General features: G+C 45.8%; 1 protein-coding gene across 5 annotated transcripts in view; it reads right to left on the reverse strand.

Moving 5' to 3' along the window:
- Positions 1-27,131, reverse strand: part of EVA1A (eva-1 homolog A, regulator of programmed cell death) — a 477,272-nt gene that overhangs the window by 187,190 nt on the left and 262,951 nt on the right. The gene's annotated exons all lie outside the window — the stretch shown is intronic.

Below are 27,131 nucleotides of genomic sequence, written 5' to 3' on the forward strand. Positions count from 1 at the left end.
CGCTGATCTGCTGGAAATGGATGCCGCGCACATTCACTGTGCCAGGAGAGTCTGCAGTTTGCCCAGCAGCTCCCAGAGCGCTGGGCAACTTCCCATTCACAAACTGTGTGTAATAATGGGCGCAACCTTACACGTCTTGAGGCCATTTTTCAGGCTTCCGACCACATCTTCCCCAGTGTTGTGATATAAGCACCAGTGGGGCTGGTTACAGTGACTGTGAGGGGGCAAACAGTATCCTCCCGCAAACAACCCAGGCTAGTACTACTGATGCATTGAGCACTTTTGGTGGTATAGGGGGTCGCTGTTTTTCTGTATGCATTTAATTATCAGCTGCAACACAGTCCTGCGACAGATACGTCTAATGTCAGGTGGTCCTGAGGGTACTTCAACCTCTTATTACCTCACAATTACGTGAACACGCATTTACCGTATGGTGTCTACACTCGTGCGCCGCTGTCCTCCCCTGTTCTGCCACTGCAAGTCAGTGATAAGCAGGGGCTGCATATGCATTTAAATGACGCTCCAATAAGCAGTATAGGTTTACCTCTTTATAATGCATTACTCCTTTTGCTGCTTCTGTTGAGAGCTGGTAACAAATACCATTTTCCCCCAGTTTGTTTCTTCTGGCTGTTTATAATGATTTATAGTTCTGCACAGTTCCAGTGTCACATGGCACATGATAGGAGCAGAGAGGCTTTGACACACCCTCCGAGCTCTGTGAATCGTAAGATCTTCCCTCCTCTGCCACCACACGTGTGTGTGTGTGTGTGTGTGTGTGTGTGTGTGTGTGTGTGTGTGTGTGTGTGTGTGTGTGTGTGTGTGTGTGTGTGTGTTCGTGTGTGTGTGTGTGTGTGTGGATTTGAACAGGAGACATCTGAGAAATATGTCTGTTTGACACATGCTTAAAAAATAAATGAACTTGCTATAAAAAAAAAATGAACTGCTTTAGAGACATTTGAGATATTTTGTTGAATAAAAAAATAAATAACCGCAACATGTATTGCAGATAAAACAGTACAGTTTATTACTCCCATGTATATTATATGTTCTCGCACATCTAGATAGTAAAGAAGTATCCACTGGCCTCGACATGCACAAACAAGAGCCCCAAACAAACATGATTTTCAGGAACTATTTAATCCTCTCTCATTCATGAAACCCACATGTGTCCAAATTGGGAAAAGATCACTAGAAAGGGAGTATCTGTCCCTCCAGCCATTCCGAATGCATTGTCCCTGCATCAGCAATATACTATGGCATCACAGACCTTGTTATCAAAATCTTATAGAACATTTTCTATTGCTCCACAGCACCATCTACTGGACTCAAATGGATAATGCAGATGATTATTTAGTCCATGATCAGTTAAGGAATTGTAATTATTATAGGTACTCATTAACTTAAAGGGCCTATTTACTTTATTTTTTATAATAATTTTTATTAAATCAATGAGAGTTACATTGAAAAACATACACATAAATCAATAGGATGACCATCAGTGTGCACATTTCTTAAAAGACAGAAATGCTATACAATATCATCCAATACAGAAGGTTATACAAGGTACTATGTTGAAAATTAAAGCTATAAAGGAAATCCAGGGGCTCATTTATTGACAGTCACATTTGCAATGTGATCTAGGCGTGTTACTAGCGCTCATGATTACATTGCAGAATGCGTTCTTAGCGCCGGCATGTATCAAAGTTCCCCTACAGGGACAGGGGCTACGAACAGAAACAGTCTCTGCGAGGTGCTCGGAAAAGACCATTTCTTCACTCCTGTGCCGGGGATCCTGCTCATGCGTGGTCTACAGACCACACATGTGCGACGGCCATTGCCATGGAAGGTTCCTCCAGAACCCTCTCACTGGTAGTATTGCAATCTGTAGCCCGTAGGCTGTAGCCCATAGGCTACAGCAGCACAATGCTTGGTAAATCAGACAGCATCACATCCCCCATAGAAACCTATCTATAACGCAAATAGTTCACGATAAATGGGCCCCTCAGGTTGCAAGTAGTAGCGTAGCAGCTACTCTGGGGCCTGGTATTGTCCTAGGCTGAGATCCATTCTGTGGGGAGCTTAATGAGCTCCCTGCCCAGTGATTGCCTTCAAGCCGGCATTCTGCGGCTCCAAAATGTAAGTCTGCTCTGAGGAGAAGTGACGTTTGGTGTTCCATTCCACCCTAAGCAAGAAGTGAACAAAAGCGGGGCCCCCAAAATTTTAGTTATGCCTCTACTGCTTACTACTGCTTGGTCAGTTACAGTGCTGGGGTCATCAATTCCTCCACAAAATGCACCTGGATCTTATAGTGTTACTGGTAATAACTGAATCTATAAGGTAATAGCAGCACATCTAAGGGGGGCGCTCATCAGCTAATGATTCAAGCTGTTGCATTTCCTGATTGCTAATAATAGAGGGAGGGAACATTGACAAGGATGTGACAGAAGCTTAAAACCATGGCTACACTTCCACTTTAACGTACACCAGCAAGACATGCGAGTCACAGACATAGAATATTGAGCCCCTCTCTGTGACCTGTGACTCACATTCTGGATCTAATGGGGGGCATCCACTACAAGATCTGAAAACGACTGCGCGATTACGACATTGTAATCGTGCAGTCGTTTGTCAGTCGTGTGATGTGCCTGCACTGAACGAGCAGACGTTCAGTGCAGGATCATCCATCATCTGGAAACATGCTGAGCCTGACGATATCGTCAGGTTGACCAGCATGTTTGCACGATGAGAGATGTCTAAAAGACCAAATTTTGAAACGATTTTCAAACGATGTTTGAACGATTATCAAACGATTTTATAGTTATCGTTCAACTTTATCGTCTAGTGGATACCAAGCTGCCTGACATGCAGCAGCCCTCCAGGGACTCCTCAACAGTCATATCCCCAGCTGAATACAGGCTCGACCTGTTAGAAAACTCGCCCTCAGTCCTTCTGCTTTCAGTCTGCACATCTGTCACAGCAAAGTACAAGCTACGCTCATTATCCTGTGACCTTATGTAGAGACGGTCTTATACTGTAATCCAATACTTTTGCTGTGCAGACTGGATAAACAGTTTGTAAGTTTTCTTGTTTTTGAGGGGGTGGGGGAGTGTACATATGATGAAACCAGTACTGGCGAAAACTATATGGTAAGTTTATTGTGCTTAATGAGAAATAAAAGTCATAATAATATGTGAAAAGGTCCTGTACTGCTGAGCTGAATAATATACATGGAGCCTTTATACTTAATGAAATAATTCCACCATGTTCTCTCACTTTCCTGTCAGGAGGGAAGTATTTTTCTAACACACCAGTCAGAGTGAATTCCAGCCTGCCAGACTATAGAAATGCACTATGAGGATTGGCTAAGAAGACTAGGGGTCTGATTCAGAGCCGGACGCTATTTGCGGTCGTTCATTCAGAAAAAAGGGGTGGCTATTCAAATGAACCGTTTGCTCTTTGCAGTCTGTTCGCGCCTCTATGTCTGAACGAGCGAACAAAACTTGCGGTCGTAATTTTGAAAAATACGTCCCCTGGCCACTCGCATCATACGTCATGTCCGCTATTTATTAGATTAATCGAGTACATCGAACAGCGTATGAACTGCTCGCTATTCTTGTGGTTGGTTTTTCCTACCCGCTATCTTGCGAGCAGTTCTGACTATAAAATAACCCAGTGACGTGGTCAATGACGCTGCTGTATTAATTATGCACACCCTTAAAACGCCCGTTTTGACCTTTAAGCACGCCTGCGTTCTGAATTCCACTCCCCGTTTTCAAGCACCTTTCCCTGTTACCACATACGCCTCCTCCTGTCACTCAAAATAGCAGGCATTCGCTTTTTAGCGAACAAACGATTTTCGGCCGCACTGACAATGATTACTGATTACAATCCGTACGCATTCGCAGATGAGCGAACATCGCTCATAACGAACGAGCGGCCGCTTACGAGCGGCTCTGAATGAGGGCCTAAGGTCAATGAGATCACAGCAGCTCAAATGCCTGCAGCCCCAGCTTTGTGCCTGCATCACACTGTCCCAAGGATGTGGGAGAGGCTTTATTTATTTATTAACAGTTATTTATATAGCGCACACATATTCCACAGCGCTTTACAGAGAATATTTGGCCATTAACATCAGTCCCTGCCCTAGTGGAGCTTACAATCTGTATTCCCTATATGTGCGCACACAATCTATATGTGCACACACACACTAGAGTTAATTTGTGTTGTGTTCTTCCCATCACTGAGGCCCCACCCTTTGACATGACATCATGCGGTTGGGGGGGCATGGCAGGCACAGAGCGCCGTAAAGCCCTGTTATGGCACTAGTCCTGCCTATCTCTGCTACTCAATGCCGCGATTAACAGCGTCCGAGGGAGTTGGGGCCATGATGGTGCGGCAGCTGATCATCTTGGTGGCAGGACCCGGACTTATTAGCCGACTGGGACACAGAATCATTGCAGGCAGCTGGAACTCTGTCTGTGTCTGTGCAGCTCATAGCTGCTTTTATTTCTGTCAGTCTGTGTGCAGCTGACAGCAGCAAACCATTCAGTCATTAGGGAGGCTCTCTGCAGGGCTTGCTCTCATTGGTCCCTGCTTCTGTTATGTTACTGCCAGCCCTACACTTCCTGCTGGTGATATTGCCTGACTTCCACAGTACGTGTGTGCCTAGTGCTCAGAAGCCTGAGTTTTAGCCGGTTCTTACCTAGTTTTGCAGTTCCTCATTGTTGCCTGTTTCCTGAACCAGCTTTCCTAGCCTGAGGTCGCTCTGGTGTCATCTGCTGTTATTCCACCTGCAGCTGCAGCCTTGCCGTCCCCAGCCTGCGGCTTTACCGCACCTGTGGCTTTGTTTTCTGCTGTATCAGCCAGTGGCTTAAGCCACATGATAGTGCCATGTACTGTTGTTCCACAGTCCGTGGCATAGGCCGCATCACCGTCTACGGACCAGTCCTCCAGCCTGCGATCTAAGCCGCATCACCCACTTTCTACCTGTCATAACTGGGCAGCACAGACGGTGTAATGGTTAGCGTTACTGCCTCACAGCACTGAGGTCGTGGGTTCGGTTCGTAACTGTGTGGAGTTTGTATATTCTCCCTGTGCTTGCGTGGGTTTCCTCCGGGTACTCCGGTTTCCTCCCACACTCCAAAAATATACTGGTAGGCTAATTGGCTCCCAACACAAATTAACCCTAGTATGTGTGTGAGCATGTGATAGGGAACATAGATTGTAAGCTCCACTGGGGCAGGGACTGATGTGGTTTACTATTCTCTGTAAAGCGCTGCGGAATATGTGTGCGCTATATAAATAACTGGTAATAATTATAATCATAATTCTCACTCTCTCCAGTCATCCTGCAGCCTGTGGCCTGGTCATTCCAGGCCATGATCCAGCCGTACCGGAATTCATTGTCAGTCGTGTCATAGCCTGAAACTTTGCAGTACCACAGTCCCGGTCGCTCCTGCTCCATAACTAGCGACTGTTCACCCAATGTTCAGCTGCTTCATGCCTGGCGACCCAGTCACACCATAGTCCCTAGACTCACCTGAGACCATCACCACTTGCCGCTGCTAGTAAACCTTTCCCATCGTTCCTGTGAAAGTTGCTATCTGCCTGCAGCCTCACTCCAGCTAGTTCCTGCAGTGATAAGACTGCCACTTCCTAGCATTACCTTGTTTCCAGCCAGCAATCCTGCGCTCCTCCAGCAGTTGTGTAAACCTCCACTGCTGGAGGCTTAAATCCAGGCGGCCACCTAAGTACCGGTGTGAACATCTAAGGGAATAGAGAGTGGCTGGTATTGGCGGAAGATCCTCTCCCTGGCTCTAGAGGTCTTACACAACTGTGCAGGATTCCGTAACAGTAATGGGCTGCATATTGCATCATAAGCTTCCCGTCCAATCCACAGTTAACAGAGAAGAAGCTGGGATAGGGGAGGGTTCTCCCAGGAGCCTGAAAGAACTCCCCAAAATGTGTGAGTCTCCTGGAAATTATGGGTCAATTGTCAAAGATCTCTTTGAAACAGATCTTTGAAAGATATCTTTCAAGTCGTTGGTGGTACAGCAGTGGTAAACGCAGGATTTCCAGAGGGGGGTTTCCAAATGCTTAATTTTAGAGCAAGTTTGACCAGTCCATGAAGATGGCAGAATTAGTACTTAACCAGCTTTAACAAGCGTCATACATAGTGTATTGTGTGTCATAATAACAGCATATACAGGACCAGTAATCACATAACCCATTATATGTGTCATACATAGTGTATTGTGTGTAATAATTCTAGCATATACAGGACCAGTGATCACAGTAAGGCATGAGATGTGTCAGTAGGGCCATCCTGCCTGAGCTGAACGTATTTATTTTAGATGTGGGCACCATTCCAGACTATTGTAGCAAGTCTGGTAGCCTGGAGGAGCAGCAGAAGAACCTAGCACTGCCCTGGACATATATGTACATATTGGGTTCTATAGCAATGCATCTCTAACAGTGCATGTTTTCCAGATCTTCTAGTTAGTGCACAGGCTATTTATTACTGACTGATACATGTTAAAAGATCCACAGGTTGTGCTAATTATTTCATTTGTGACACTGAGAAGAACATGTAGCACTAGTAGTAACAGTCTATTATAATACTATTTCTATTGTGGTCATGATGCGGACTGGGGAGGGGGGTTTCCAGGCAGACGGAAACCCCCCTGCGTTTGCCTATGTACAGATCGTACCGTGCGTATGCAGCATATCTTTGAAAGATATCTTTCAGTGAAGTCATCCTGCCACATCTCTGAACAGGCAAAGTTGAGAATATTGTCCAGATTGGCCTGCATATATGGACGATCATAGATATTATCGTTCATGCGGGAACGCGCATCGTAGGTCGTTCACTGCATAAAAATTAACAATATGAATGATATATCATTGAGCGATATAGTTATCGTTCGTAGATATCGTACTGTGTGTACGCACCTTAACTCTCTTTGCACATTTTACATCTGCCCCACCTGCAGCGCAATACGGTTTGCCCCGGTGCAAAGTTATTTGTTTGTTTGTTTTTTTTTGCTTTGTTCCGAAATCAGCCTCCATGTGACTAGTCCGTTCATGCCACGCTTTGCTGGGAGGTCTCTGGGAGATCTGTAGCAGCCCCCCCGCAATTTGCAGCATTATGGCTTGAAGGCAGGAATCATGGCTGTATGACGTCATCACACCCCCTCGCTGGCCCACTTATTCAGGAGAAGAGGGCATCATGCCAAACAGTTGGCAGCTATCCGGGGAACCAGAAAAACTCCCCCAAACTTGAAAGTTTCCCGGATATATCGAGAGAGTGGGTGACTATAGTCTAAGTTAGTAGCATTGCTGTCTCTCAGTGCTGGGGTCATGGTTTCTATTCTAACCAGGGCACTGTCTGTGTGGAGCTTGGATGTTCTCCCTCCTACAAACCACAAACATGCCGGTAGGTCCATGCTATTGTGTGTGCTTTTTAGACTGTAAGCCCCAAAGGGGTAGAGACTGTTGCAAACGATTAACATTCTCTGTAGAATGTCGTGTAATATATTGGTGCTACATAAAATGTTAATAATAATAATTGTAATAATAATAATTGTATTTATACACATGGACCTAGGCCAACAACAAACTAAAAGAAAAAAAAAATCAAAACAAAATTCTAACAAATAAATAACCGGTATTAAAGTGAATGCAGTATATATATTTACTATGAAGCTGTGACTCACTTATTACACAATGGCCTGCAGAGAGGTAATGAAATGCACATTGGGAAGATGTGTCATAAATGTGCTATTCCCTCATTATTTTCAGTAATACTATATGAATTTGGGAAATCTGGGGAGATCAGAAAAGCTGGCCCCCATACCCTCAGCACACATGCTTTCAATAATAATAACTTGCACAATAGAGTGTCAGCATGCTCAGTTTATGGGAAATGAGCGCTGCTCTGTGCTGAGGACGCAGGTGCCTGTGATCTGTGCTAGACAGACTTAGCAATGTAAACAAATGATTGAATGACTCAGGAGAACATAGCGGAGAGGCCAAAGGATGAGGGCGCAGCGGGCGTAACAGGAGGCTGCCGTGGTACCACGTCATTCAATGCCCCAATGTCTTATACATGCTCTAATTAAACAGGAATAAAAATTGCAGCTTGTAAAATGTGGATCCTTCTAATAGTACACAAATGGCAAATGGCATAGAAGTCCTGTGCAATCCAGTGATGTTATATAAGCTACATGAGGTGTGTATTATTACTGACAGAGGCTTGGACATTGCACATCATCAGCATGGAACCGTAGATGTTTGTGGCCGGATATATGATGATTTTCTCATCAATGGCAGAATGATGAATGGCATTTATTATGCATTGGGTGTAATTTGGACATCCATGTTCTTCTTTCGTTAATTCCCAGCTCTTCGCTCATTGGAGACAGTTCTAGCAAGTGCTGAGAGGCTGAGAGAGTCCATTACAAGACAACAAGAAGCTCTCTCAGCCTCTCAGAGATTACTGTACAGAATAAATAGCAATGTGTGCACTCTGTAGAACTGTATAAATGCATTCTGCCTGACTGTGAACTGAGGGCCTGATTCAGCAAGGATCGCTATTCTGCTTATACCAGGGTTGCCTACCCTCCCGATTTGGGCTGGAGCCTCCCGATAATCGGGTGCAGCTCCCGCCCCTCCGGAAAGGCAGGCAAGCCTCCCGACATCCCCTGCAATTTACTCTTAACCCCCGCTGCGAGGGCAGCCAGTGACGCGATTCGCGTTATTTTGGCCCCGCCCCCTGCCTCACAATGCCTGTATTATTGGCATTGTGTAGCGCGGCGGGGCCAAAATGATGCGATGGTTTGACCCCGCCCCCGTGATGCCTACAAACGTCAGGCACCTGTCCGGACACGGCCCCTTTTTCGGCCACGCCCCCCGCTGCCCTGCCGATCTGGCTGCTCCTTCCCGGAAGGAGCAGCCAGGAAGTCGGCAACTATGGCTTATACGCACCCAACGCAGTTGCTAATATCAGCGGTGAAATGTAAATGTTATCATTCGCATTGCGATCTCAGCCTGACATAAGGACGCCCACTTCCCCTTACTCACATCCATATACTTTGGCAACATAGAAAATTAATCGGTAACATCGGACCCAAAAGGTGTAGCTAGGTCATACTTGCCTACCCTCCCGATTCGGCCGGGAGCCTCACAATTTTCGTGTGCCGCTCCCGGCCCCCCGGAAAGGCAGGCAAGCCTCCCGGTCCCCGGCAACCCGCCTGGCCCCCCCCGTGATTGCCATATAAACCCCGGCAGCGGAGGGGCCGGTGACGTGATTTGCGCTGAATTGCGTCATCGTGGCCCCGCCCCCTGCTTCACAATGCCATTATTCTCAGCATTGTGAAGAGGGGGCGGGGCCGCGATGACGCGATCACGCCCATGCACCGCCCCCGTTTTCGCATCACTTACCTGGCCGCACCCCTCACTGATGAAGCCCGACCGCTCCCTCCCGGAAGTAGGGAGCTAAAAGTCGCCAACCCTGTGCTAGGTGCCATGGTGCCCGGAGCAAGGGTATGTTTCGGCACCCCCCCTCCCCTGTACTGAATTGGGGGCTTGGCCAACATGTAGGGGCATGTTACATTTGAAAAGCACATGCGCACTGTCAGATTCCCCCAAAAGAGTCTTTCACAAATGTGATAGATTCTTCCAATGTAGCCAGGATCTGGCTCACAGGAACAGTAGCTATCGCTACTGCTGTCTCTTTGAGTTTTCACTAGTACATAGAGGGGGTATTTAAATGAAAATATCCAACACGATATGGACAAGTAATAAACGCGGCATAGCCTCCCTCAAATTAGATACATATTGCGCCATCCATGCAGCGTGGATGGTGTAATGGTTAGCATTACTGCCTCACAGCACTGAGGTCTTGTATTCGATTACCACTACAACACCAGAGTTGCCTACCTTTAAAGATCTCTTCCCGGGAGAAGCCCGGGTAAGAGAAGCAGGAGGGAGGCAATGGGGGGCGGGGCCTGATGATTCGCGTCATTAAGCCCCGCCCCTCACGACAAAATTGCCGCGATTGGCTAGAATTTGCATAGGGGCGGGGCCAAATGACATGATTCATGTAGAATCACGTTTTAAGCCCCGCACCCTACACGGAGACCCGCGATCGCCACGGGTATTCTCCTCATTCTGCCCACTTCACTAGGAAGTGGGCAGAATGCGGGAGAAATGCCTACCCTCCCGGGGGTGCGGGGGGTTACCCGAAAAATCGGGAGCCTCCCGCGAAAACCGGGAGGGTAGGCATGTATGTACAACACTAAAGGTGCGTATCCACTTGTATTGTAATCGTACAGTCGTTCCTCATCCTGTAATGTGCCAATATGCCGTTCAGTGCAGGCACACTCCCTCATCCCCGAACATGCACAATCTGTCATTATTGGCAGGTTGGCCTGCATGTTCAGGCGATTGGTTGATGTTGAAAACGACCAGCAGGAGCGATCATCGATGGACATTTTCGACATTAAACTGCACGATTTCTGAACGATTAACGAGCGATTGAACGATTTCGATGTCGTAGTCGTTCAATCGCTCACTTTTATTGGCAAGTGGATACGCACCTTAACTGTGTGGAGTTTGTATGTTCTACCAGTGCTTGTTCTCCGGGTACTCCGGTTTCCTCCCACAGTTAGGTTAATTGGATCTTGAAAAAAAAAAAAATAACTTGTGTGTGTAAATATGGTAAAGAATATAGGCACTCATTCAGACCCGGTCGCAAGTGCTGAACGCTCGCAACCGGGTCGATGTAAAAGGCCCTGCGCACGCGCAGCGGCCGCACTGCGCGTGCGCAAGCCCTGGAGCGAGAGAGAAATTCTCACGCTCCGGAGTTCACTACAAAAGGGGCGGCTGTCTATGTTGATCGACAGCTCACCCAGTTTTGTAGGCGGGGCGGGGGGGTGGCTACACAGATGGAGGCGTTCCTACCGGAACGCCTGCCGTTTTGTGAGCGGCTGCACTGACATCAGCAGTGATGTCAGTGGGGAGCTTCCTGCTCGATCAGAGCAGGAAGCTCCCTGTGGCTTGCGGCTGCCGAGACCCAACCTTAGGGTCTCGTCGCAAGCCCCGATGGCCGCGATGGTCTTGACCATCACGACCATCAACCTGGTCGGTCACTAAAGCTGTGGGTGGTAACCCACAGCTTAGATAGCGACCAGGAGGCCGCACTAAAAAATACAAGCGGTCGCCCTCATTCAGTCTATGGCCCTCTGAATGAGGGCCATAGATTGTAAGCTCCACAGGAGCAGGGAACGATATGCATTGTCAAATATTCTCTGTAAGGCGCTGTGGAATATGCGTGCGCTATATAAATAACTGATAATTATATATATATATATATATATATATATAATTATCAGCAAACAATGAATCTGTCACTACGTTGGACCCCGCAGGGACTGACTTGCTCCGGTGCCCTCCTTGGGAGAACAGCATCCCCATAATAAAGTAAAGGTGGCACTCAGAGACCATAACAAGGTGAAGCTGTGCTTTATTAAGTCGACGTTTCCTCAAGACTTGAGGAAGGGGAGCCTGTCCCCGCAACGTTGACTTATTAAAGCACAGCTTTACCCTTTTACAGTCTCTGAGTGATGCCTTTGCTCCTACACACACACATACACACACACACACACACATACATACACACACACACACACACACACACACACACACACGAGGCGGCATTCACTTTAGTTCACAACGTTTATAGCACATGCATTTTTTATGACTGATAATAGTGGCAGTGCCTCCCCCCTCACCGATTTGTAGCAGGTCCCCATCCCTTTTATTTATTATTAAACCCAGCAGTGAGTAACCTGTTAATTATATATCAGTGGTACACTGATACATAATCAACAGGATACTGGCTGATGGATGTAATAAAAAAATATAAATTATAAAGCTGTATATAGCCTATATGCATGGTGCAGCCAGAACTTTTTTTCTGTGTCGGCGTAGTGCGTCTCGGGCGGCTCCTCTCTCCAGACTCCTGTCCTGTCTCCGCCTGTCTGGCGTCACACGCACGACTCGGGTCGGGAGCACACAAGGAGAAAGATTATGCGGCTCAGGCTGCCACCTATGCCCCTGATCGGACCCATACGCATGCTATGAGACCTCAGGCTGCGTCTGGTATTGCAGTAGCTAATTTATGCATGCCCATGCAATGCTGTTGAAATGCACAGGGACGCCTGCAGTTGCCAGACCACCCCCCCTCCCCTCAGTCACCACCCACAAACGGCACTTCCTGTCAATCACTCTGCCATGGGTCTGCATGGTCAATGCGATCGCTTTCCCGATCACAGCATCTGGTTTGCGTACTCCAATGCGTATGCATGCGCAGTGCGAAATAATTGGCCGATTGCGTGCGTATAAGCAACTGCGATCCTCAGGCTCCAAGAGAACACAATGGGAGTCGGGACGGCTTTTCATTGTGCATGGGCAAAAGATAGCTGTATTCTATGCGATAATCAGACATTCCATTGTTCACCCCTATCCAGAAGGTCAGGGTTGTTTAAAAAGCAATAAATAAATAAAAATAAAGAAGTAGATATCTTTTGGGACAGATATAGCTGCACCCAATGGAATTCGTACAAAGACACCCACCAACTGCCGCTCTAATCTGCCAATTTGTGTTAAAAGTCACATCATCGACTGCACCATCGGACATTAGGGCAGCCCTAGGGTTGCTCAGACTATCCGCCTGAACATGGCTGCTGGTGCCAGTGCAACTGCAAAAAAAAAAAAGACACAGTCGCTGGCGGCGACACATCCGCGTCTGACTAGCCACCCCTCTGTTATCTCCCAGGATTGCCCACAGAAATTGCCTCCTTCTGCAACAAAATATGTTCTGCCTCCCAGGAAACCATTCGGATGCATGCGCAGTACAAAAAACATTAGGCAACGGTGCAAACACTGGCACTGTGCCCACCTCAGAACAGGCCCTTAGAATTCTAGTGTAATGGACATGGAGTGGCGAGAGCAGGGTGCCAGGGCAAAGATAAATATTAAGTCTGCTTGGCATCCATCTCATTAGTATATCACAGAGAACTTGTCACAGCAAGGTCCTCATGCTAAGGACATTATTCACAGGGTAATTTCACTGGTCAACTGGGCATAAATATCAGCCACCCTGCTCGGTGTAGCAAAGTCCACAGAGTGCTGTAGTCTCTCTGGAATGGGACCTGCTCAGTAGAGTGGCTGTCACTGGCTCCCCCTCCTCTCTCACATAGAGTAATCACCGGGTCTCCTGCATCGCTGGGCTCTCAGACGTCATCTGGACAAGAAAAGTTAAATACTGGGTCCCACTTGTCTACACGATTACCTCTGTATCTGGGCATCTAAAGCCACCTCCCGAATCAACCCTTTCCAGTATTAAATGACTGTTGGGAAACTGTATGAAGCAGCGAGAGTCGCTTAGTAAGTGGCCATCACACTTTGCCACCATGAAGCGGCTGGCATTGCTAAGAGAAACCGAACATTCCACTGGGGAAATAACCACAGACCGCCTTTTGATACATTTTGAAGACGCCGTAACAAAACTCTTTTTCTTTTCGGTGAAAACACAGAAACAAGTGGTTTATACATTTTTCCCTAAGGGCCGTATTCAATTAGTTTCGCCCCAGCAAAAAAGTTCCGCCTACCCGACTTTTCACCTACATCGCGTGTTTTGGATGCAAAAACTTTTCGTGTGCGTCCCCGCTTTTCACCCTATTCAATTACTAACCAGGCAAAAACGGCAAGCGGCGAATGCAGAACAGGAGAAAAGTGCTGTCAGAATAGGGGAAATCAGTCTGAACCCACCAAAAAGATGCACTAACATTGGGGATCACTGTAGAAGTGTTCCGAAAGCCCTAATGAAACTATTTGGGGTACCGAAGTTGTTTAAAATCCTTGTTATTAGCATCCTTGTAAAAGTGGTGAAGGATGGCATTAAGCAGGAGTTTTTAGTGAAAAAAGTAGTCTAGACAAATTTGGGGTACATGAAAATGAGTGCTAGCATATTGTAAAGTCTCTAAAGTGAAGTTTAAAAAAAACGTGAAAAACGCACCTGTTGCATGCACCTACAATCCTAATAACACCTGACCCATCCTTGCAGACCCCTAAGAAGGCTATTTCGCTTGTTTTTATGCTTGGCCCCCCACTTTGTACTTTTCCGCCCCCAAAATGAAAGTACTTTTTTGGGGTGTTCTTGTTGTTGGGATGTTTTTTCCCTGGATTTTTGGACACAGTTGTCCTTTGGGGGGGGCTGTCCCAAGGGTTCTGAGTAGTTTCCCCACGTTTGCACCCCCCAAAAAAATTTGCTCCTACTTTTCTCCTGCTATTCTTAGGCGAGTCTTTTTCGCCTATCACATTACATCGACTTTCCGCGTAGGCGAAAACTGGCTGGAATTGAATTTGGAGATAAGTCCCGACCACGCGAAAAGCCGCGATCGGCGATACTTTTTTGCGGAAAACTGCTTTTCGCTTCTAATTGAATACGTCCCTTAATCGGTTAAAGCAAGCCCATCTTTGTACACCATTTGATGATCAGGACTAGCTAATACTGCCATAAATCGTGTGTAATGCATGTGCTATCTATTTTAAACCACTGACCTGTAGATTGTAATATTCTAATAAATGAAGGTTTAGTTTAAAGACACACAAAGAAGTACTATGTGACCAATCCCTAATAGCAGCCACCGTGGGTGGCATATGAGATTGACAGTGCGGGGAAATGCGTGGGGTCATGTCCATCAGGACCGCTCTGAAAGGCAACTTATAAGTAAAGTACCTAATGCAGTCTCTTCAGTTGTTTGTTTTCAGTTAGAAAAACACAGGTTGGACCTGGACTATGCTGAGTGCCCGCTACCCCTGTCTGTTTGCACAGCTAACGCTGCAATGCTTACACGCCAATCGAAACCTTCAAACAAGAAGATCAGGCAAATGGGTTTGTTATACAAACTTGGGAACACCACAGCATACCAAGTGTTACTGTGCACACTCCCTCTCATATTCCAGCTCACTATACGCAGCAGCACCCACAGGACTCAGACAAATGTGTGTTTATATGAACATGATCCAATTACCTAAACAGCCCTCAGATAATTGACTGTGTAGACTAGTCATTCAGTGGTGAATTATCTGTCAGCTCTACAAGCTGCTCCAAGTGGTTCCCTTTCAAGCTGGGAAAGTGGAGAGCAGAGCCTGGCTTCACTCAGCAGGACAGAGAACACGGCTGCGTGTCCCTAATAAGTGCGCAGCTGCCCAGTGTCACAGACAGACTCTACTTCTACATTAAGGCTACTGAACACAGAAAGCAGCTACATAAAGAATATATCACCAAATTACATTCACTTCTTTGTACGGATCTATATTTTAGAGATAAGTGAAATTGCGCTCGGGGAGGGGGGAGGGGGGAGGGGGGGGAGGGGTGTTTGCTGTATAACTGGCTCAACTGTCCATTTTGCGCCAACAGTTTTGTGCAACTATTGTTTCAATGATTAAAAATATTTATAATTCTATATATATATATTTATTCTTTTTTTCCTCTTTGCAGAAATCAGGAGAACCCTCCAGTTACTATTTTCTTTCTCTTACCAATGTCACAACCTTCGCTAAAATTATTATTTGTTTTAGATTTCGTTTGACTATACATTATATATTGTTAATAATAGTTAATGAAGTTATATATCTTACAACAGAGTATTTTGGCCTCCCAGCAAGAATATTATTATTATAGTCAAGTCAAAAGCACTCCGTAATGTATGTATGTATGTATATATATATATATATATATATATGTATATATATATATATATATATGATAATGTCACGTAGGGTATTATCCATTATCCAGGTGTTTTATGGCAGCTGTGAATTCATTGGGGTCTGTTTATCAATTAATGGTTGCTGGATATCCCCTGAAAGCACCCGTTATATATTAAGTATCCCCTGAATGCCTCTACGGGAACTGCAGAAGATATCGGAGATTTCAGCAGACCACGTATGCGCATTAGCGTGGCGGTCCCGGGCAAAGAAAAGCTAATGCGATCTCATTACGCATTACAGGGATGGGCTCCTATCATAGCGTGTGTATTTTAATCCCAGAGGTCACAAAATAGGAAAATGGGTAGAATTCTGGCGCAAGGTATTGTGTCAGCCCAATCTCAATCCCTATACCTGCCCAAACAAGTAGAGAAATGTAGAATTGAAGAGAAATGGGAAAGAGATCTAAGGCGATACTGATATAAATAAATAAATAAAATATATACTTAAACCAAAGAGGTCGTCGAAATTGAGATTTCTCCTTTTCTATAAATGAACCACTCCGTAGAATGGGAAATGAAATGTAAACAAAAACATAAAAGAACATATGTGAAGTAATATCAAAATAGATACACATCAAAATAACAGGATTTTTTTTCCCCTTTGTGTTCTAAAGAAGTTTCTGATAGTCCAAAGGTTACCCACAAATCTCTCCACCAACGCCGTTTCGATCCTCCGTGGATCTTTATCAAGGTTTTGATAAAGATCCACGGAGGATCGAAACGGCGTTGGTGGAGAGATTTGTGGGCAACCTTTGGACTATCAGAGAGACCTGGACTTATATTTTGAGGTACACAGTAGATCTAATACGGGTTTTAGTCTGGACCTTTTACCTGTAAGAAGAGATACTGTGCTATTACTTCTAATTTCCATCAATAATTTGACCATGGATTCTGATGTCAACTTTAATATCTAATTTTGATGTTGCTCATTTTTAGTTTTATTATCCCTATTTTGTCAATAAATAATGTTTTGAAGTCATACCCCATCCACTGCGTGACACCTCATCAATAAGTTTTTTTACATACGGATTTCTTATCTATTTAATCCCCCATTGGATTTTACCTTTTCCTGAGAAATAAATGTTGATCCCAACTTTTCATCATGTGAGTTGGGGTATGCCTATTTATTAGCCCTTTGTGTGACACACGGTGAAGTATACTGAAAGATACCTTTATATGTATTTCCCACGCACGTACTAAGTGAGTTTATGGTACGCCCATCTTTATGATTTGAGGTGGTGAGGACCTATCCCAACTTGATTGTCTGATATCTACTTTGGAATAAAAGATAAAAAAACTAGGGGTGAGCGGGTTCGGTTTTACCCGGATCTTTTTATTGGCTATCGCCGAACATGTGTTTTGGATAGCGAATAAAATCAAGACAAATTTGCGGTAAAGTGGCGATAAGAACCGAGTAAAACCGAACCCGCTCACCCCTAAAAAAAACGGATACCACCTTCTTCTTCTTTAGAACACAAAGGGGGAAAAAATCCTGTTATTTTGATGTGTATCTATTTTGATATTACTTCACATATGTTCTTTTATGTTTTTGTTTAAATTTCATTTCCCATTCTACGGAGTGGATCATTTTTAGAAAAGGAGAAATCTCAATTTCGACGACCTCTTTGGTTCAAGTATATATTTTATTTATTTATTTATATCAGTATCGCCTTAGATCTCTTTCCCATTTCTCTTCAATTCTTAATCCCAGAGGTACTTAATTTCTTATTGACGTGAATAGCAGCGATAAGAATTTATAATTATCAGGTCAAAAGCCCAATAATTAATAAATGGACTACATTGTATTGTGTAGTATGTTTGGGCGAGGACTTGGATCACTTCAGGCAAAATTCTGCTGGGCATGCAACATCTTGCAGTCTAATGCGTACCAACTACCAAGGCAAATTTGTAAAAGAGTTTTGAAAAGGTGTCTCCTATATAATTTACATATAAAGCGCACTGTACTAAGGGCCTGATTCAGCAAGAGATGCACGGATGCAGACGCACGCAATCGGTCGATGGTTTTGCTCTGCGCATGCATCGCAGTGCACGTGCGCGTACCGGCCAGTGCGATGAAGTATGCGTACGCAGGGAGTCCGCAGCCCCAGGGACAAGTGATTGACAGGAAGTGCCGTTTGTGGGTGGCGACGGGGGAGTGGTCGGGCAACGCAGGTGTGCCTGTGCGTTTGGACGGCGTTTCAGGGGCGTGCATAATTAAGCCCTTGATGTTTCCGCTGTTTTGCCAGGTATAGAGGACGCAAGTAAACGGAAGTGGGTGGTATTATGTAGTGCTGGGCGTCAGCTTATTCTGCTGCGATTGCCGTGCGTGTGCATTCAGTAGCACATTCTCGCAGCGGCCGGGTGCGTGCGTCTGCATCCGTGCGTTCCTTGCTGAATCTGGCCCTAAGTACTACATGTAGGTAATTATAACAATAACATTGTTTAAAATGTATACAAACAAGAGACAAAAGGAATAAGAACTTTACCTGAGTGTATTGGGAGACGCCTGCAGGTGAGGACACCTAAAGAATATCAGGGCCTGTAGCAGGAGGCAGCTGGTTTTTGTAGTCCTGTCCTGTAGCGTTACACAGGCAGCACGTGGCCACTTGCACATGCTGCACAGACTTATATGGTAGCCGTGCCTCAGCATAAATCACAATCACCTTCAGGACACGTAAAAAACATGGGGACTGGTAGGTTGGCGCCATTAGAGACCCTGGGCGGGATGTACTAAGCATTGCATTGGCAATGCGGTACATCCTGCCACTTATCAAGTACACACCAACGTCAATTATGCCGCTATCTACTTAGAAATGCAATTAAAGTCCCAAAGGACAGCTCTCCTGATAAGAGCGGACATTTGCGATAGACTCGGATAGAGGGTCTTCTGGGTTTCATATCCAGAAGTTCCCCTGCGCATTGCACAAAAGGTCACACGTCACAGCCGGGGACGCTGCGATGGATCCGATTGGATCCGTCCCAGGAGAATTGCGGATAGAAGCCCATAGGCTACTATTGGGTAAAAAGATGGCGCCACCTACCGGGTACAAGCTGCGGAATGTATCGCATTACGGAGATTGGTACATATGGAAATGCGTTTTTGTCGTTTTTATCCACATTTTCAAGCTTAGTACATCCCGCCCCTTGCCTCCTGCACTGACAAAGAAGTTCCACATCTAGTCCAAAGATTTTACAATCTAAAGGAAAAGGGGTAGAAACAAAATGGTGGGAGAACTTGTCATTTGACAGACTGCTGTTAAGATTGTGAAGGACTAAAATATATGGTGAGTGTAGCGAGTTATTGTGGAGCCATGATATAAGTTTGGAGACTCTGTGAATGTTTGGAGGCATGAATAGGTGCACCACAAGATAAATCTGTGAAGCATCAGCGAGAGGGGAAAGGGGTCATGTGTAGAGCAAAAGTTCCGTTTGGGGATTGCCTGTAGAGACTGGCATAGGGGAACAGAACTTGGGGAGATGAAGGAAGAGTATATTGGAATAGAGCTGCAGCCTGGAGTGCAGCCAGCCTGCCCAGTGGTGAGCCACAGAGGAGAGCTTTGCAATGGTCTAGCCAGGATACAATTAGTGTCTACTAATCTCCCAGAGGACTCTAAAACATTCCAAAGGGCAGTGTTTATAGGCCCTCAGGGGGGGGGGGGGGGGTTTGGTCAGTGTTGTCTGTACATACAGTATACAACTGACTGTGGGCCTGATTCGGCAAGGATCGCACTTGCTAATACGCACGCAATTGGTCGAATGTTGCGATCTGCGCATGAGTATGCATCGCAGTGTGAGTGCACAAAACTAGCCACTGCGATCGGGAATGCGATCACAGTGACTACACAGACCCATCACAGAGTGATTGACAGGAAATGCAGTTTGTGGGTGGTGATGGGGGTGGAGTCGGCGATACACAGGCGTGGCAGTGCGTTTGAATGCCGTTGCAGGGGCGGGCATAAATTATACACTGCCATACGCAGCCTGAGGACTCATAGTGTGCAAGTGTGCGTGAGACTGTGATGGCACTCGATTGCTAAACATTACGGATGTGTGGTAAGCGATCGCAATGGATTAGCATACTATTGCAGTTGAACTGTGTGCGTAATCACTATTGCATTCGCAGTTGTGATCCGTAACGAATCAGACTTTGTGTCACAATAAATTAACATTTCCTGACTCAATAGTTATATGCCGCTAAATCCAGGATTCAGTGCAGACTGTTTAGCAAGACGTGGGTTTGGCAGAACGCATACATTTGATTTCTCTATTCTAGATTTTAGTGCACGGGACTTAAATGGGTTACTTCCAGGAGTTAGAATAAGTTGGAATAAGATTATGATTTATCATTAAGCTCCTGTATAATGTTATTATGCAAAATCTAATTAAAACTGTGCAGTGTTCTAAAAATAAATTCCAAAATTAGAAGCATCATCATGTGTTGTTCTATTCTTCCTGCCAGTAAATCTGCTCTAATGCTTGTTTTATGGCTGACGGAGATTCTATGGGCTCCACATAAAGGGGGTGGGATAAATTCATGGACGCCGCGCTATGCATGTGTAAGGGAGGGCGATGTATTTTGCAGAGACCTGCCGGAGCGCGGATGTGACCGTTACAGTGTCCTACTACATTCGCACCTGAAAATGTCAGGATGCAAACATTTGGGTTCAACGTTACAAATCCATTTAAATACACCAATGATTTGGTGCCGTTTTTATGCAGTGTGTACACACAGAGGCGCTGCTGCAGATGTACGCAGCTATCGCAGATGTCATAGAAAAGAGCCGGGCGTTCCTGGGCTGTGGCTGAACATTCGCACAGAGATCTTACGGGCGTTTTATGGTAGTGTCGCGGCATGACTGTGAAGTAGGGCTGGTGCAAATTTTAATGGTGCACCAGGTGGTATCACAGCATCTACAGATGCGCAAAGTGGACATCTCATACCTTGCGCATTCACACACACGGATGTACACTAGGGAAGGTATTTGTAGCAGCATTTCCATAAAGTTGCAAATGGGTGATCAAGAGCCGTAAGAAGAGGAGTAGCTGTGGCCACGGCTTTGTGGGTGTGGCAAGTGCCTTGTGGGTGTGGCCAGTACAATGTGGGCGTGTACACCCGTTCACACAATCTATTATTATAAAACTGCACCCTGATCATAAGGTCATCGTGTACGCGGGCACGTCACACCCAATAAGCACTGCACTTAGGAACGGGGGTAAGTATAATGGTAGGGAGTGGAGGTGACCGGCGAACGCCTGGCCCTTTCTGGACAGAAGAGGACAGGAGACAGGATAAGTAAGACAGAAGGGAGTGGGGAGGGGGCGGCTGAGATAACCCAGCATAAATATGTAAAAGTATTAAAAAAATGACATTATTTCGTGAGGAAAATATAAATACAAGTTTAATACTTCTGATGTAAGGCCAGACATGTTTCCAGCTGGGTGACTTATCATCGTGCTGCTAGGACCATGGGCCTATATTCATGAGGAGGCCTGGGGCTGTAGTTCTGTCCGCTTCATTGTTAATCTGGCCCTGGTTAGAGACGGGCAGTAAGAGGTTATGGAGGCAGATAATGAGAGGGAAAGGACCAGTCTAGAACTGAAGGAAGGACTATAATTAGGGAGGTGGGACTTTCACTGTAAACTCACTCACATAAGAGACAAAAACAGCCGAAGGTGTGAAGAGATTTACAGAAGTGACAGGAATATAATGTGAGCTGTAGATTGTGTAATAGAAGGACAATAGAACAGTGATTAAATAAGAGGTGCAAAGCTAATAACTGTAAACTGAAGGGTTTAATGGGGAAAGACGGGACTTTAGACAAACAAGAAGGCTATTAGATAAATCAGGGAATACAAAAGAAAAAAAAAAACCATAAATAAAGGCAGATAGACTAATGGCTGGAACCTGGTGTCTGCCGTGCTCTTTGCAGGCTCACCTAGATCTCCACCAAAGCCTATAGGCTCACCCAGCAAGATGGTGGCATTTGTTGAGTAGAAGGCGTTTGCACCAGCCAATGGAAGGGCTGGCAAAGTACAGCATAGCAGACGGACAGCAGAGACTGACATGAGCAATATTTTCAAATACAAAATTTAGTCATGTTAAATGTGTCGGCGCTTTACCATTAAAAAAAAAAAAGCATGTAGACATCCACCAAGGTTATGAATTAAAGAGTACCATTTTGTAGACTGACAATTCTCCTGAGAATCGGCCCTGTTTCATGCCGGTATGTTGCACTTTGGCGGAGGCACTAATTTTTAAATACTCTTTGGCCAATATAAAACAAAGCTACAAACATACAAAAGTGTAAAGTGCACACATAGGCCAACAGAAAAAAAAAAAAACACAATTCAACGATTATTTTTTTCCCCTGATTTCACGATTCTCCCATCCACCAATCTGCACCCAGGGCCGGGCTGGCCATATGGCACTTCTGGCAAATGTCAGAAGCAGTGGCGTCACTCACATGTTTGACACCCGATGCAGCCGGCAGGAACTCTTGCACATGCCAGAGGGCGTGACCTTACTACATGAAGCCACGTTCCCTTATGTGTGCCGATCTTGGGGGCATCACGTCCCACCGTTCTCGGCACACAGTAGGCTTACCCAGTGCTCCAGCAGCTGACAGCCTCTCCCCTACGTCTCTCTAAGTTGTTGACTTGTTGCTGCTCGGTGACACCATCTGACAGGGGTGACACCAAAATAGCAGAGCAGCTCTGCCATTTTGGTGTCACCCCCTCGGATTTTGTCACCCAGTGTGGCCCGCACCCCCCTAGTAATGCCAGTGGCCAGAAGGGCCGATGACCTGATGGTCCAGTCGGGATTGAAACCCTAGCTGAACAGCTCTGCCTCCTGGCACACTGCACGGTCGGGACACAGAGACGGGGGCGTGTGCCTAGAACACGCCCCCGTGCAGCCAAACCACACCCCAGTCCACCGAGGTCACGTCCCATCAGGGACATATGCCATGGCTGTTTTGCTGCCTAAGCCTGTCCCTGTCTGCACCCATACATTACAGATAGTTTTCAGTGATTTGCAGATCATTTTTAGCAAATAACAGATCTGCCAATCATGGAATAATCATCATTTTACGGTCGGCAATTTGGCTGATGGTTACCATACAATAGCAATCTAGCCCAGATTGGTTGGTGAAATGTAACATGTCTGACAACCTGATTTACCGACTCTGATCACTTTTTGGTCGGCGTTGACAATCAGTGAACCCCATACATTGCAGATATTTTTACACAATCATCTGCAAAATGGGAAATTGCCCCAATTGATTGCTGATGTATGGGCCTCATTATAAAAGGGGTAGCCCCCATTAGGCAGGCTAATCCAAGATGTATTTTAGGGGGCGAAATGGATAAGATTTAATGAAATGAGAGGTTCTAACGTGATTGATCTCTAGATGTGACATTCTCTCAGTGTTTTCAAAAGTCAGTCCTCGCTTCTCTAACAGTCCAGGTTTCAAGGATATCCGTGCCTGATCGCAGATGGCTAAATCAAAATTACTGTGGAACTAAGGGCCTGATTCAGCAAGGATTGCAACTGCGATTACGCACGCAATTGGCTGATTGTTGCGTACTGTGCATGCATAGCGTGTTCGCGAACACTCCACAGCGATTGGGCATGCGATCGCAATGGCTACACAGACCCGTCGCATTGACAGGAAGTACCGTTTGGGGGTGGTCTGCGAAACACAGGTGTGCCAGTGCGTTGGAACAACGTTGCAGGGGCGTGCATAAATTATCCACTGCGATGCCATACGCAGGCTGAGCTCTCACTGCATACCGTAAGGTTAGCAATTTCTCAGTAAGGTCTGACCTTGTGCACATGCATGAGACTGCGATGGTACTCAATGTTACCTATGGTTTTGCAGTCTTGCTAAGTATTATGGATGTGTGCAAGGTAAAGTGGGCATCCTTATGTTGTGCTGCGACGGCATAGCGATCGCAGTGGATTAGCATATGATCGCAGTGAGACTGCGTGCGTAATCGCTCTGCAATCCTCGCTGAATCAGACCCTAAGTCATCTGTTCTCAAGCACAGATATCCTTAAACATAACGCCATATGTCAAAAAAGATCATAAAAACATGTTAAGGCAATCCAGGTTCCTCAATGTCTCAGGCCATTTGCCTAGGTTGTCTAATTAATGGTTCAGCCATGGATATGGACAGGTTGTAAGTTTTGTTGATATGTAGTTAAATGGTTAATTGCTACGTGCTCTCTCTTAACTGTGTGTTATTGCGCATGGCTCATCAGTCTGAATAACATCCCATGTCTGAGTAAATATTCTTCACCAAACTTAAAGGACAGGCTGATTAGACTACAGGTGCAAGACTTGGAGCCTAAGCAGCCTGACCTTTAAGGTCAGGATCTGCATGTGCACAAGTTGGTGACTGTTATTGGAGCGTCACAGTGCTGTACGGCTGTACAGTACTTAGCCCAAGAAGGATCGATACCTTATCATATTGACTGCTATTTCTCTTCTACCATGTGTATCCTGTTATATTCAATAAAACCTACCCTGGTTTGGAATAAACGTGTGGACTAACCTCCTTGCTCACATGTGCTATAATCAATAACGAGTGCAGGGTGTGCAGTGCACACAGGGTCCAGGGGGGCCCACAACAAACACCCTGCACCCATTTCTGCAATACTTACCTCTCCGGAGTCCACGCCATTTTCCTGGGGACCGGCACATGCGCAGTAGACTCTAGCACAGAGCTAGAGTCTACTAGTTCTCAGCCTGCTGTGCTCAGTGCGCTGTCGAGATGAGAGGAGGGGACCCCAGATGGAGACTAAACACGGGATCCTTTCCCCTCTTAAGACGCCCCTGCATACATTCAATGCATCACCCATGCAGTGTTGTCCATTAGTGACAGTCCTAAATTTTACTGAGCCTATTCTAGATCTGGACCTCTTGATCACCGTATAAAATGAACGCTGCATACAGATATGGAAGCCGGAGCTTCCGCGCTAGACCAGAGTCTTAATGTTATCAAGGATTTCCCAGGGTAATCTACTCTAACAGTGCCTATCAAGTCAGGTTACACTGGATCTATCAGAGCTGACTTGCCATGAGTCCTGAGATATAATGAAAAAAATAGATACAATCAAAGAAAGGACAATAGCTATTATGTATTTATAGTCCTGTCATTGCAACACCTTGATCCAAGTTTGCAGGCCCAATAATTGAGTATTCTTTTTGGAGTTGCAGTAGTTTGGGAGACGTAACTAGTAACTGTGGTAGGCAACCTATGTTGCACTGTATACAGGAGCATATCTTCCTGTTGGTCAGGACGTCACTCGCCAGGGGCATCGGCTGGATGAGGGGGCGACGGCTCCACCCGGCAGTGCAACCCGCATCCAGTTCTGTATTTCAAAAGTCTGTGCTGCTGCTGATCTCTCAGGGCCTGATACAGCAAGGAACGCACGGATGCAGACGCACGCACCCGTCCGCTGCGAGTATATACTAATACATGCATACGCACGCAGAATAAGCAATACGCCTAGCAAAACACAATACCTCCCACTTCCCTTAACGTGCGCCCTGTTATACCACGCAAGACAGCGGAAACATCGAGAACCATGGAACACATTAGCATATTAGTGGTTGACATGACTCCACGCAGGATGTGTGCCACTTCCTGCGTGCAACTAGACCTCAGGCTACGGACGTCGTCGCAAGGGCTTAATTATGCATGCCCCCTAAACCGCTTGCATTTGCCTGTCCACCCCCCACAAAATGACACTGTCAATCACTTTTCTCTGGGTCTGCGTTGCCTCTGCACACACAGTACCAATCGCAATGGCTAGTTCACGCACTGCGATGCATCCGCAGAGCTGAAACATCGGCCGAGTGCGTGCCTTCTCTCCTTTGCATTCCTTGCTGAATCAGGCCCTCAGTCAGAAGCATTAGCGCTGGATGACGATCGAGGGGGGCGATCACAGCCCCTACAGCCACCACGGTGTCTGTTTACTAACTGCCAACAGGGGGGGCACCAGTCTCTTACTTTGCCAGGGGTGCTCAGACCCATAGATACACCCCTGCCTGTAAACTGCTGGTAACTATAACATAACTCACATTCTGCAAACTACTACTACAGTATATATAATTTATGCAGACATTAAAAATAAATATATAATCTTGCTTTGCAGACATCTATCAAAACCCTGATATGTGGCCTGGTCAACAAGGTATAAAATATCCTACAGTCACGAAGGGGTTAAGAGCCATTTGCATGCGCAGGCTACTGGCACAGATCATACATGTACAGTATGTGTATTATAGAACGTGGCTGGATCCTCTATATCATATTTCATGATGGTAGCACACAAATATTTTCTTTGTAAGAAAGAATGAACTCCTGCTGAAATCAATACTTGTACAGCGACTGCTCACAGCATCCCGAGCTCGGCTAGAAAGGGTGCAACTATGTTGTTAACATGATATTCTGACAGCTGCACACGATTTCTGTACCACTAAGCTGATCATTCCGTCACAGCAAACAAATAGCTCAGTAGAAGCAGGTAACGCAAGTGCTGAGGCCATGGGACACATGTGTCACATTGGACGGGATGTACTAAGGTCAAAACTGCGGTAAAACCCCACAGTAAAACGGCATTTCTCATACGTACCAAGCTACGGAATGTGATACATTCCGGAGTTTGGGCCCAGTGGGTAACGCCATCTTTAGATGCGATGCTTAGTACATCCCACCCATGTTCCATTAAAGCCGCATATTGCGACGATTTGGAATGCTTTTTCGTAGCTACGCATTAATAATGAGACACTGGAACACAGGCGCCAATACCGATTAGAGACCGTGCCAGAGAATATAATCACTAGTGTGATAACTTTACTGCGGGTTCAGACCTGGCTGAGCGGTAATTGTAGGAGAGGTTTCCGATTGGTAAATAGCAGCTGAAATGCGTTCTGTATTGCTGCGATATACACTGACACGGAAAGAAACGCTGACCCGCCAATAATAAACAGACCCCTAAATTGGACACGTGGTCGTAGATTTACCAAAGCTTCTAAAAAAGACAAGTGGTGGTGTCGCCCATACCAACCAATCAGTTTCTAGCTAACATTTCCCCATTGCATTCTAGAAAATGATAGACAGAATCTGATTGGTGGCTATGAGCGACATCACCACATGTCTGTTTTACGACTTTTATTAAATCTACCCCCAGATGTAAAGTGTGTGGGGGGCACTTTCACATATATGTGTGAATATTTTTATATGGGGCTTTTTTTTACCATTCGTCAGTGGAAAGCTACAACA

The sequence above is a fragment of the Taudactylus pleione genome, unplaced genomic scaffold (genome assembly GCF_031769625.1).
Source record: "Taudactylus pleione unplaced genomic scaffold, aTauple2 ptg000070l, whole genome shotgun sequence".
Lineage (NCBI taxonomy): Eukaryota > Metazoa > Chordata > Amphibia > Anura > Myobatrachidae > Taudactylus > Taudactylus pleione.